This window comes from Orcinus orca, chromosome 4 (assembly GCF_937001465.1).
Source record: "Orcinus orca chromosome 4, mOrcOrc1.1, whole genome shotgun sequence".
In the NCBI taxonomy this organism is placed as follows: Eukaryota; Metazoa; Chordata; class Mammalia; order Artiodactyla; family Delphinidae; genus Orcinus; species Orcinus orca.
In genome coordinates, this window is record NC_064562.1 from 123902021 (window position 1) to 123915595 (window position 13575).

Below are 13575 nucleotides of genomic sequence, written 5' to 3' on the forward strand. Positions count from 1 at the left end.
CGATGTGCACACTACTTTATGTGTGCCCTCCAAGAGTGGAGTCTCTGTTCCCCCAAGTCCTGTCGACGTCCTGCAATCAAATCATGCTAGCCTCCAAAGTCTGATTCTCTAGGAATTCCTCCTCCAGTTGCCAGACCCCCAGGTTGGGAAGCCTGACGTGGGGCTCAGAATCTTCACTCCAGTTGGTGCACTTCTGTGGTATAACTGTTCTCCAGTCTGTGAGTCACCCACCCACCAGTTATGGGATTTGATTTGATTGTGATTGCACCCCTCGCACCGTCTCATTGCAGATTCTCCTTTGTCTTTGGATGTGGGGTATCTTTTTTGGTGAGTTCCAGTGTCTTCCTGTTGATGATTGCTCAGCAGTTAGTTGTGATTCCAGTGCGCTCGCATGAGGGAGTAAGCGCACGTCCTTCTACTCCGCCATCTTGAGCCAATCTCTGTTTTTTTTCTTTAACTTTAAAAAAAATATTTATTTAATTTATTTATTTTTGGCTGCATTGGACTTCTTTGCTGTGCATGGGCTTTCTCTAGTTGCGGCGAGCAGGGGCTACACTTCGTTGCAGTGCACAGGCTTCTTATTATGGTGGCTTCTCTTGTTGCGGAACACAGGCTCTAGGCACACAGGCTTCAGTAGTTGCGGCTTGGGAGCTCAGTAGTTGTGGCTTGTGGGCTGTAGAGCTCAGGCTCAGTAGTTGTGGTGCACAGGCTTAGTTGATCCGTGACACGGGGGATCTTCCCAGAGCAGGGCTCGAACCCGTGTCCCCTGCACAAGCAGGCGGATTCTTAACCACTGCACCCCCAGGGAAGCCCAGGGTTTCCGTTTTGTAATGTGTAACTGAGAAGTAACTCACAGGGTGATTATAAGGAATAAATGGGATAATGTATGTGATGCCTTAGCGTAATGGTATGTGGTACACACTCATTAAATGACATCTATTACTATTTATGCTTTACCCATAGAATTCCTTTTTGTCTTATTTTCACAGGCCTTGGCAGCAGCCTTCTGTGACTACTTGTTGAGCTGAACTGATGGAGAAGAGTTTGGTCACAATGCCCACGTGATATAGAGCTAAGGACCCAGTTAGGTTTGGACGGGTTGGTGGATCACTTAGATTCATGCTTCTGGTCGCAAAGAACCTTGAACAAGAGTATTTTCTTGGTTTGTTGCAAACGTCTTGCTGGTATTAGAAAACAGTCAAGTGCATGTGAATGAGAGGCATCGCCTCTGCAGAGGAAACATCATTAGTTACTGACTTCTTGCTGAGCTTCAGTGCTGGCTGGATTTTAGTCAAAATGCAAATGTCTTTAAGAGAACAGAACTATGCACTGAATTTCTATATGACAGAAGAGTTTTATGCGTTAACGTTTACTGAGTGTCAATAAAATTCTGCACTATTAACTTAAACAGGAAGAGACTAGGGCTTCCCTGGTGGCGCAGTGGTTGAGAGTCCACCTGCCGATGCAGGGGACACGGGATCGTGACCCGGTCCGGGAAGATCCCACGTGCCGCGGAGTGGCTGGGCCCGTGAGTCATGGCCGCTGGGCCTGCGCGTCCAGTACTTATGCTCCAGAACGGGAGAGGCCACAGCAGTGAGAGGCCTGCGTACCGAAAAACAAAAACAAAAACAAAACAAACCAGGAAAAGACTAGTTCATGAAAACCTAGTACCCTAAGCTAGGTGTTAATAATCTCTTTGTCTTTGTTGATATTACAGTACATTGTGCAGTGCCAGGGTTGGAACACAAAAGTTCAGGGTTATATAAATGTTCTGGCATGTGGAACTGCTCAAGAAATACACTTGGAGTTCTAGCTTGTCCAGTGCTTTGACTAGACTGTACAAGCAACATGGGTGAAAACGTAGCAAAATGCCTCTACTTCAGTGGTTCTTAATGCAGCTGCGTTTGATGGCCTTTCCTCTAATTGTTCATTCCTGAGAGTTCCATATCTTCCATATCTTTCTCCTGTCAATTAAGATAGTTAACTATCTTTACACAAGGAAACTTGCTAAGTGTCTTCAGAGATGGTGATATTCATTATTTTTGAACTCAAGTTATTAGAGAAAAACTACCTGCAGTGTTATTTACAATAGTCAAGATATGGAAACATCCTAAGTGTCCATCAACAGATGAATTGATAAAGAAGATGTGATATATATATAAGAAAGACAAAATGCTGTGTGATCTCACTTATATGTGGACTCTAAAAAGGTTGAGCTTATAAAAACAGAGAGTAGAATGGTGGTTTCCGGGGCCTAGGGAGTGGGGGAAAGGGGTGTAAAGGGTCCAAAGTTTCAGTTATGTAAGGTGCATAAGTTCTGGACGTCTAGTGTACAGTCTAATGTATAGTCTAATGACTGTAGTTAATAATACTATAGTCTCACCACGCACACAGATGGTAACCATATAGGGTGACGAATATGATAATTAGCTTGATTGTGGCAATTATTTCACAATATATACATATATCAAAACATCATATGGTATACTTTAAATATATACAATTTTTATTGTCAGTTATATCTCAATAAAGCTGGGTTAGGGGGAGAAGAAAGCTACTTATCATTCTCATTAGCTCTCCCATCAGAATTGGTGCTTAGGTGTATACAGATGCTCTTGTGACAGTAAAGCCATCACTGAAATGCAAGAGAAAGCATTTAGCTTTTAAGAACCGATATCTCACTTTATTAATATAGAATGGAACCTTCTAATCACTGCAGTCTTTCCACTAAGATAATAGATATGCAGGGCTTCTGTTCTGAAGAGAATAATAGCTCGTGTTTACCGAGTACTAACTCTGGGCCAGGCTCTGACCTAAGCATGGGTATGTATTAACTCACTAAATATATGTGTTAACTCACCACCTTGAGGGAGTGAAAGCATTCCCATTTTACAGACTAGGACACTGAGGCCCACTGAGATGAGATAAGTTGCCACGGTAGGTGGTCAAACAGGGATTCAAATACAGGCCATTTGGCTCCAGCAACTGAGTTCTTGAGCACTAAACTACTTGCCTTTTGAATGCCAAAGAAGACTGCAAACGTCAATGAAGAACATTCTAGAAATAATTTATTCTTGCTCTTACCCCCCAAAAGGAAACTCAGAAGAAAATGATGAGACTTTAGAATAGATTATTTCCTGTGCAAAACATCTCATGGAAGTACATGCTAAAAAGGCCTTTGGAACATTGTGTGTTTTGGGGGTTTTCACGCTTTATTTCTTGGTGTAGGACAATGTCCTAAGAGTTAGGAGACTCTGGTACTCGGCTCCACTAGTAAAAGCTGTGTCATCTGGGCCAGCCTTCCTCTTTGAATCTTTTCTCAAAAGAAATGTTAATATACTGTTACTCATCTTGTATAGTTATTTGGAGAGTCAGATATAATTGATATGGAAATGATTTAGGGACTTCCCTCAGGGTGCAGTGATTAAGACTCCGTGCTCCTGGGCTTCCCTGGCAGCACAGTGGTTAACAATCCACCTGCCAGTGCAGGGGACACGGGTTCGAGTCCTAGTCCGGGAAGATCCCACATGCCGCAGAGCAACTAAGCCCGTGCTCCACAATTACTGAGCCTGTGCTCTAGAGCCCGCGAGCCACAACTACTGAGCCTGCATGCCACAACTCCTGAAGCCCACACACCCTAGAGCCCACACGCTGCAAATACTGAAGCCCTCACGCCTAGAGCCCATGCTGTGCAACAAGAGAAGTACCACAATGAGAAGCCCGCGCACCGCAACAAAGAGTAGCCCCCGCTCGCCGCAACTAGAGAGAGCCCGTGCGCAGCAACGAAGACCCAACGCAGCCAAAAATAAATAAATTTAAATAAATAAATAAATAAAAAAGACTTCCTGCTCCCATTGCAGGGGGCCCAGGTTCGATCCCTGGTCAGGGAACTAGATCCCACATGCATGCCGCAACTAAGAGTTCACATACTATAACTAAGGAGCCTGCCTGCCGCAACTAAGACCCAGAGCAACCAAATAAATAAGTTAATAAAACATGGTTTAAATATACTAAGTGCTATGTAAATATAAAATGATATTATTGCTGTTTACTGTCACTAGTCACATGTGGAATCATGGCATCTCAGAGAGGGAAGAAATGGTAGAGGCACCAAGTACCTCCCAGAGGGCAGAGGGGTGGAGCTGTAAAGCGGTAACATTTGTCCTGCATTAATATCCTCGCTCAGTCACTTATTTCTGGATAACCAGTGATCCAACTTCTCTGAGTCTCAGCTTTTTTATTTGTAAAAGAGAGAGAATAACATTTACTTCTCAGTGTTGTGAGGATTCAGTGCGACAGTATGTAAAGTAACATCCTATCACATGCTCTTTCAGGAAATCCTTAAATAGCTTAATATTTTGAAGATAAATAGAAGTCAATAAATATTTTTAAGTATTACCACATTGAGAAGAGTTTCAAGTATTCTTACTAGTATAGCATGAGAAAGGCATGAGGTGTAAATAGCATCTTTATTTTACAAAAAATATCAGTGCTATGTTAACTAATAATTTTTAGAAGATGCCAATACTACAACATCTGATAATTTGTAGTTCCTTTAAGTTTATATACACAATCAAATAATCTGTGTATAACGGCAGTGTGGTGGGCAGAATAATGACCCCCCAAAGATGTCCATGTCTTAATCCCGGAATATATGAATATGTTATGCTATATGCTAAAGATGAATTAAGATGCAGAAAAATTAAGTTAGCTAATCAGCTGACCTTACAATAGGGAGCTGACCTACATTATCCAAGTAGGCAAGTGTAATCACAAGGGTCCTTAAAAGAGGAAGAGGGAGGCAGAAGAGGACGAACCAGAGAGATGGCAGCATCAAGACTTGGCCTGATGTCGTTGGCTTTAAAGACAGACGAAGGAGGCCACAGCCACGCAGTGCAGGCAGCCACTAGAAGCCGGACAAGCCAAGGCTACTTCTCTCTCTACCTCTAGAGCCTCCAAAGAGGAGTGCTGCCTTGCTAACACCTTGATTTTACCATAGTAAGACCCACTTTGGACTTCCAAACTATGGAACTGTAAGATAATATATTTGTGTTGTTTCAAGCCACTAAATTTTGCTAATTTATTACAGCAGCCAGAGAAAACGAACACAGGCAGTTCTGTTTCTTTCTTTCCAACACTTTCACTTTACTTTTTATTTTCTGATTGCATTGGCTGAGACTTTCAATACAATGTTTAATAGCAGTAGTGATATTAAATATCCATTTCTTGGTTTTGATTTTGAAGGGAACGTTTCTAATTTTTTGCTGTTAAGAAAGACGTTTGTAGATTGTGGTGATTTTTGTTGTTGTTGTTTTTGTTCTTTTTGGCCACCCGGCATGGCTTGCAGGATCTTAGTAACCCAATCAGGGATTGAACCTCGGCCCTCAGCAGTGAAGGTGCAGAGTCCTAACCACTGGACTGCCAGGGAATTCCCAATAAAGTGTTTTTTTTGTTTTTTTTTTACCCTGGTGGCCCAGTGGTCAAGACTTTGTGCTTGCAGTGCAGGGGGTGTGGGTTCCATCCCTGGTTGGGGAACTAAGATCCCACATGCTGCCAAAAAAATAAAGTAAAAAGGTAAAAAAGAAAGATGTTTGCTCTAGGTTGTTAATATATTCATCCCTATATCTGGTTAAGGAATTTGATTCTATTTCAATTTTTATCAGGAATACCTATTGATTTTTATCAACTGCTATATTTCAGCCTCCCCAGTCTTGTGTTATACATTTCCTCTCAGGCCCGCCTTTTTTTGTATCAAGAGCATAACATAATTAGGCTTTTTCCCCTTTCTTGTATTTTTGGGAAGGGTGATGAGTCAGGGAGGAAAGCACTCTTTTAAAATCAATGAGTCAGGGACTTCCCTGGTGGTGCAGTGGTTAAGAATCCACCTGCCAATGCAGGGGACACGGGTTCGAGCCCTGGTCCGGGAAGATCCCACATGCGGCGGAGCAACTAATCCCGTGTGCCACAGCTACTGAACCTGCACTCTAGAGCCCGCGAGCCACAACTACTGAAGCCCGTTGGGCCTAGAGCCTGTGCTAAGCAACAAGAGAAGCCTGCGCACCACAACGAAGAGTAGCCCCCGCTTGCCGCAACTAGAGAAAGCCCTCGCGCAGCAATGAAGACCCAACACAGCCAAAAATAAATAATAAAATTTAAAAAAATAAAAAATAAATGAGTCCTTTAGGCCTGAAAGTAGAAAAGACATCTTTACCGTTGTGGCATTCTCAGAGCAAGCACTAAAATTGTTAGATGAATTAAAAAAGAGAAGTACGAACTACTTATGACAGTATGTTATGGACACTAAATTATGGGCAGTAAGTTTAGAGTAGCAATAGTGCTACTATTGTGCTAATATATGTGCTAATATATGGCTAATATATGGCTAAATATAATATATTTGTATAAATATAATATATTTTATATATAATATAAAATATAATGCTAATATATGGCTAAAACCATCTAAAGATAAATTCTCTTGTCCAACACTTTTACCCAGTTTTTCCATTATCACTTGCCTTTGTTTATGTTTGTTTTTACTGATATTTTATGAAAGGGAGATAGAATAGTCTAGGAAACTCCACAGTTATTCAACACTGTATGGCTAGGATATTTGATATTTTGTTCGTATACCCATCATTTCGGCCACAGGTGGAGTCAACAACTCTTTCTTCCACAGTCTGACAATGTCAGTGTGCCTATCGGCTCAATCTGCAACTTGATATACAGGCTCAATATAAACGTGGCTCACCTGCTTTTCTTATTCTCATATTCCAACCTCCCTTTCCATTTGCAAGTACAAACTCATAATTTAACCAGAAAAACTGTTTCTGGTTGACTGCCTGTTATGTGCTCTGCTGAAACACATTTCCCACATGGGACGTTATTACTCTTGGATTTTGCCATTGCCTTGAATGATGGATTTGAGTCGACACTCAAATCAAGTTCCTATTCAAGCAAAGAAGTGAATCCTAATACATTTTAGAGTGGAGATGTGAGAGGGGATTGAGGACAGCAATGAAGATGAAAAAGAGGAATGGAAAGGCGTGCCAAAGAGTGAGGTGTTACCAACGAGGACATCTTTGAATACAGTCACTCCTTGGAGCAGCTCCTGTGGTAGGAATGTTGACTGAACAATAAGACACAAGGCACGCGGACTGCCTGCCATGCCTGGGCTCTGGCAGTGTTGATTTAGATCAAATAATGCTCTAGAGCAGCATTTTCCAAGCTGTGTTCTCTGGAGACTGTATCCTTTATCTTTTTCATGGACATTCCAGTACATATTCTTTTTTTTTTTTTTAATTTTATTTAGTTATTTTTGGCTGCATTGGGTCTTCATTGCTGTGCGTGGGCTTTCTGTAGTTGTGGAGAGCTGGGGCTGCTCTTCATTGCCGTGTGCGGGCTTCTCGTTGCGGTGGCTTCTCTTGTGGAGCACGGGCTCTAGGCACGCGGGCTTCAGTAGTTGTGGTGCACAGGCTCAGTAGTTGTGGCGCACGGGCTTATTTGCTCCGCATGTGGGATCTCCCCGGACCAGGGATAGAACCTGTGTCCCCTGCAATGGCAGGCGGATTCTTAACCACTGTGCCACCAGGGAAGTCCATGTTCTTATATTTAATGATTTTATTTGTGTAATACCCATTATTATTTCATAGGACATTGTTTTCTAGAGAACACTACTTGGTCCAAAAGAAACGAGGAATAGCTACCCCAAGTCTTTTTTGCTTTTGCTATTTGATGTTGATATTGATGTTGCAAGAGACAGAAAAGAACATGCCTATAAAATTATGTTATCATGTCTGAGTCAATGAAACAGTCATGCGATTTTTAACAAGAATTATAAACTCACTCTTGCATATTTTCATGCACGGTTGCTCATATTATCCTTGGATGGTTTGTTCTGTATCCCTTTGGGTTATTGCTTTCACTCACTTATTTATTCAACAAATATTTAATGAGTGCCAGCCCTTTGCCAGGCATTGTGCTGGACATTCAGGACTTAAGAGCAAACAACACAGACATCCCTCTCTGTGGAGCAGTCCCGTGAAAAAGTGCTGTGGGAAATGATATCCAAGATGCAAAGGGAGCACAGAGGTAGCAATGTCTAAATTGAGACATGTAGGATAGGTAGGAGTTAGGGAGGTAAAGTGGGGTTTTAGGTGAAGAAGGGGTGAGAAAATGACAGACTGGGGCTCTGCCCGTGACAGAGAAGACACTGCTGAAGAACTGAAAAACAAGGGCAGGTTGTCTAGATAAAGTGCAGGGGACAGACTGATGAGAGGCTGGGCCAGAGAAATAGCTATGGACTGAGTAAGAAGGAGCTTGTAAACCAAAATGAGGAATTTGAAATTTATCCTGAGAGAACTGAAGAGCTTCAGTGTAAAAAGTTTTAAGAAGGGAAAGATCATTCTGGCTACAATGGAGGGCAAAACCAACTTTGTGAGAGCTGCTACTGTAGTGATGCAGTCAAGAGATACAAGTTACCTGGCCTTAGATTGTCGCCATGGAAATGCCATGAGGATGGTAATTCTAATCTATATTGAGCCAGTAGAATTAGCTGGTCATAGACAGTGATTGAGGATGATGAGGTAGAGGGTTGAGTATCATGGGGAAGTTTTGTTTTTGCCAGCTGCGTGAGTGGTGATACCATTCTCTGAGATATAGGGCACGGGAGGGAGAACAGGGTTGGGGGACAGAGGGCAAGTTTAGTTCCGCACACGCTGAGCTGGAGGTTCCTGCTGTACATCCAAAATTATGTAGTTGCAACAAAAACTGAAGTTTGGAGATCTGGAAATATTGGTGGCAACTTAATTCATAGGACTTTAGGTGGTCACTGTGGAGACCATCTAATTTGGTGGAGTGGTAGGGGCAGAGCTTAATGGCGGACTGAGGAATGCATGGGAGGTGAAGAAGTGGGTGTGGTCAGTATATAACTAGTTTCCTGGAAGCTCGTCTTTGAAGGCAAGGCAGGAAAGAGAGGAGGCAGTAGCTGAAGGGGTACCCAGCATTGAGGAAAAGCTTGCAGGAAAACGAAAGGTATGCAAATATTTTTAAATCCCTTTAGGGCATAGTCTGAAGAAAAGAAGTTGACATAACAGAACAAGATCCCCAGAAGCCTGGGATGAAAGTAGGGCATTTGGGCAGAGGTTAGATTTAAGGGGGAAGAGCGACATCATTTTCTATTGTACTAGAAGGGAAGGAAGAAATCAAGGATGTAGATGCGGGCCCATTTTCAGTCTTGGTTGGAGGGATTTGAGGGAATCTGTTCTGTGGATTTCTTTCCTTCTCTGAATGCAAGATCAGCTACTGAGAGTGAGACAGGTGAAGATGAAAGGAGAGTGGAAAAAGTTTGACATCTTAGCTAAGGAAACACAGAAAGATTGTTGGTTGTCAGGAGTTGATAAATGCACAGGTGAATCTGAAGACTCTGAATTTATGGCGGGACCAATCTGTACCATTATGAGAGTTTCTCCTGTGGTGCTGGGTGGACTAGACCAGGTAAAGATGCAGAGAAGGTGGACAGGTGGACTATTATAGTATTTGGCTTTTTCCAAATGGACAAATGGAAGAACAATGGGATAACAGACTTATTGGCATTGGTGTAGATGAGAATTTGAACCGTGTAACCTAAGTTGGAGAGGGGAGGAAGTGGAGTTGGGTGGGACCTGATAGGAAAGAGGCTAAGAGAGCAAAGGGAATGGAAACCATTATAAGGTTCAAGAACAAGTATAGTGGGAGTTATTGGGTGTGAAGTTCTGGCAAAATAGGGAGAGGGCTCAGAATGAGATGTTTCAATGTATTATTCCAGAGTTGGAGCAGTTCCAGGGGTTGACAAAATCAGTGGGTGAGGGGAGTGGGTGGTAGAATTGGAGGGCGCAAAAAGTCACTAGAAACGAGGTCTGAGAAGGTAACGTACTAAGGTGTTGTTTGCATTGCCCATGTTGATGTTTAAGTCACCTGTGATGGCAGCACTTAGGGTGAAGAAAATCACCATAAGCCAAAGGCCAAAGTCTTCAGTGAATGAAGGAGAATGACTGGGAGGCCAGGAGATGATTGCTGAGGAAGGGAAAAGTGTGGTAATAACCAAATAATATGAGCCTTAAAGAAGCAGGGCTTTGTAGAATACGGGTGGAGAATTAATCTTCTGGAACCAGCAATGGAGGGGCAATGTGCACGCTCAACTTTCTCCCCATCCTTAAGGTATGTGAGGGCTGTTGGAGAATTAGCAGTTTCCACTTGAGAGAGTTGTCCAAGGGTGAGCTCAGAGTTTTAATTAACAGTGATGATGAAAGAAAATTCCCCAGAGAGATTCACAATAAAAGGAAGGTTGCCATCAGTATATGAATGCCACAAACATTCCATTAAGATAGACTAGATCAGCAGTGGTTCTCCAAGAGTGGACCCTGGACCAAATGCATTTTCACCAATGAGGAGGTTGTTAGAAATATAAATTCTCAAGTCCTACCCCAGACCTACTGAATCAGAAACTCAGGGGATGGGGCCCGGCAATGCGTTTTTTTCAGAAACTCCAGTTGATTCTGATGAATGATGGAGTTCGAGAATTCCTGGACTTTATCTTGCTTCCTAATATAAAGGGGCAATGAAAATCTAGGAAACATACATTGAGAGAAAGAAGATTTTCAGTAGATAAATATTTGATGTTTAAATGGATGACAGCACCATGCAGGGTGAGCAAAGGTGCAGAGAGTCCCAAACAAAATCATGGTTTTCAGTTGTCTTTGGCCTGAACCTCCCATCACGATGTGTTTTTTGCTGTTTGATCCTATTCTCCATAGGGGTAGCTCAAATTCTCTCTACTTTCTATAAACTTTTAATCCTCTCTGGCCACCTCTTAGATGACATTGCACCCTATTTCATATAAAACATATTCTTAATTTAGATTTGAAAGAGGTCGTAACACATTTTCCTTTAAGAATTACCTAGAATGCTAGGAACTAGCTGTGTGGGTTGCTTTATCCATTACGTAGATTAACAAAATTGGTACTCCAAGTGGGTTTTGTTGTTGTTGTAACTTTTGTCACTCATTTATTCATTTAAAAATATTTACTGGGAACCTGTGAATTGAGTTCATCCTTGGTTCACCATCTAGCAGAGGAGGTAGATAAACATACAATTATCAACAACTGGATAAGTGGTTTAGCAGTGACACGTAAAAGCAATTATTGGAGCATAGAAGACAGAGAATCTAAACTTGGCAGGAAATGGTGTTTAGGAAGTTGACGCATGGGTTAGGTCTTGAAAGAGGAAGAATGCTTTTTTTTTTTTGACAGGAAAGTAGGATTTATGGGTGGGTGTAAGGAGGGGACAGCGCCAAGGCTCTCGCGAGTGCAGGGCCCGCCATTGGTCCAGGGGCCGCGACTAGGGATGTATTTGATCCCACAGCCATCTGAGATGAACCGCTTTTCTGCCACCATGTTTTCAAATTCATCCGCATTAAACTTAGTAAATCCCCACTTCTTGGAGATGCCGATCTTCCGGCGGCCAGGGAACTTGAACTTGGCCCTGCCGAGGGCCTCAATCACATGCTCCTTTATTCAAAGTTTGGTACAGATGAACGTTATGACTTGGCCTGTGTGGACCCTGGCCACTGTGCCCTGGGGCTTTCCAAAGGCACCGCACACACCCGTCTGGAGCCTAGACTGGGGACAGCATGACAATCATGAAGGCCCACTGGAAAGGGCTGTCTCCAAGGTCCCTCAGGGCAACCCGCACAGGCAACAAGCTGCATGCACTACTGAGGAGGCTGCTGTCCACAGCCATTGCACACCAGGCCCCCACGAGGAAAAGCGCACCTTCGGCTTAACTGGCTGCAAAAAAAGAGAGCAAGAACTCTTGAGATGAATGGTGGGGATGGGGATGGAGACTGTTTCAGGCCTAGGAAACAGCCAAAGGGATCCTCAAATAGTTTAACATGGGAAAACCTTTGGGTGAGGGTTGCTGACCAGCAAGCAATGATGCTATAAAGCTAGACAGAGTGGGATCACAAAGGCCTTTGTACTTTATACCAAAATAAGTATCTGCGTGATAATGGGGGACTGCGGAGGACTGTAAGCAGGGGAATGGCATGGTTAATTTCCCCGAAGAACTGTGTTCAGTGAAGTTGGTTTTGGCCCATGCACTCGGCTTATAATGAGGAACATTATGAAAAGCTGCTGTAATGTTCATTGTAGGAGTGCCCTAAACGGCAGTGCCCACTCTAAGAAATCTCACATGACACTTCTTATCAATCAGCTTTGATTCTTTTGAGGAAGTAGTCTGTTTCACTTTATGGATGATGTAAACTTATTTCTTTTTTTGTTATGGACACCGAAAAGCTGAGAGCCATACAATTTTAAGTCTTACATCTTTTCAATACAGCTTTCTTTGTGACCTTGAAATTTGTTTAAATATGGCTTTCTTGGTTATTTTTAAATGTATTTAATTTCTTTATTTTTAAATGTATTTAATTTCTTTAGTGTTTGTTTAATGTGCCTTAAATGCTATATGAAATGAAATGGGAGGATAAATTCATAAATAAATAAGACACGGCCATATTTGCTTTCTCTGACTCATCAGAGTCGTATCAGGTACAAGGTGGAGGCGAGGTGGTTATTAGAGGCAGGGAGGCCAGCTCAGAGGCTCTTCTAAAAGTCCGAGAGAGAGCCGGGGGGTGCCGAGGCTGAGGCAGTGGCAATGGATGAGGAGAAGGGAGGTGGATCTCCGAGATATTTAGGAGGTAGAATTGAAGGGATTTGGTAATTAGATGCTGTACGTAAGAAGGAATGGGTGGGTGATGAGAGGCAGGTGGTGTCCAGAACGATTCTGACTTTTCTATCATGTTTGCTTGAATGCAAGGTGGGGGATGGTATGTTCACTGTCATATGGAAGTTTGTAAGAGAACCAGGTGTAAAGATGATGAGCTCCCTGTGGACATACAGATAGATGTGCCTGTAACAGTTGGTCTGGAAGGTAGAAGAAAATCTGCAATGCAGATAGCAACTTGGTCTTTGTGGGAGTGAATGAGTTTTCCTGGAGAAAAAGTGTGATGGAGAAGAGCAAAAGCAAAAGAAGCATGTAGGTCAGAGTCCTGAGGATTATCATTTAATGGTCAGGTAGAGGAGAAAGAGCTGGCAAAGGAAAATGAGAAAGAAAAGTAGAAGATACACTGTTGGTGGGAATGTAAATTGGTGCAACCACCATGGAAAACAATATGGAGGGTCTTCAAAAAACTAAAAATAGAGTTGCCATATGATCCAGCAATCCCACTCCTGGGCATACACCCAGACAAAACTCTAATTCGAAAAGATACATGCATCCCTATATTCATAGCAGCACTATTCACAATAGCCAAGACATGAAAACAACCTAAAAGTCTATCCACAGATGAATGGATAAAGAAGATGTGGTACATATATACAATAGAATACCACTCAGCCATAAAAAAGAATGAAATGATGCCATTTGCAGCAACATGGATGGACCTAGAGATGATCATACTAAGTGAAGTAAGTCAGAAAAAGACAAATACCATATGATATCACTTATATGTAGAATCTAAAATATGACACAAATGAACAT

General features: G+C 42.4%; 1 non-coding gene across 1 annotated transcript; it reads right to left on the minus strand.

Moving 5' to 3' along the window:
• Nucleotides 1-11696: 11696 nt before the first annotated feature.
• Nucleotides 11697-11831, minus strand: LOC117201246 (small nucleolar RNA SNORA70). The gene has a single exon (XR_004483246.1). It is a non-coding gene; the product is annotated as a small nucleolar RNA SNORA70 (small nucleolar RNA).
• Between the last annotated feature and the right edge of the window lie 1744 nt (nt 11832-13575).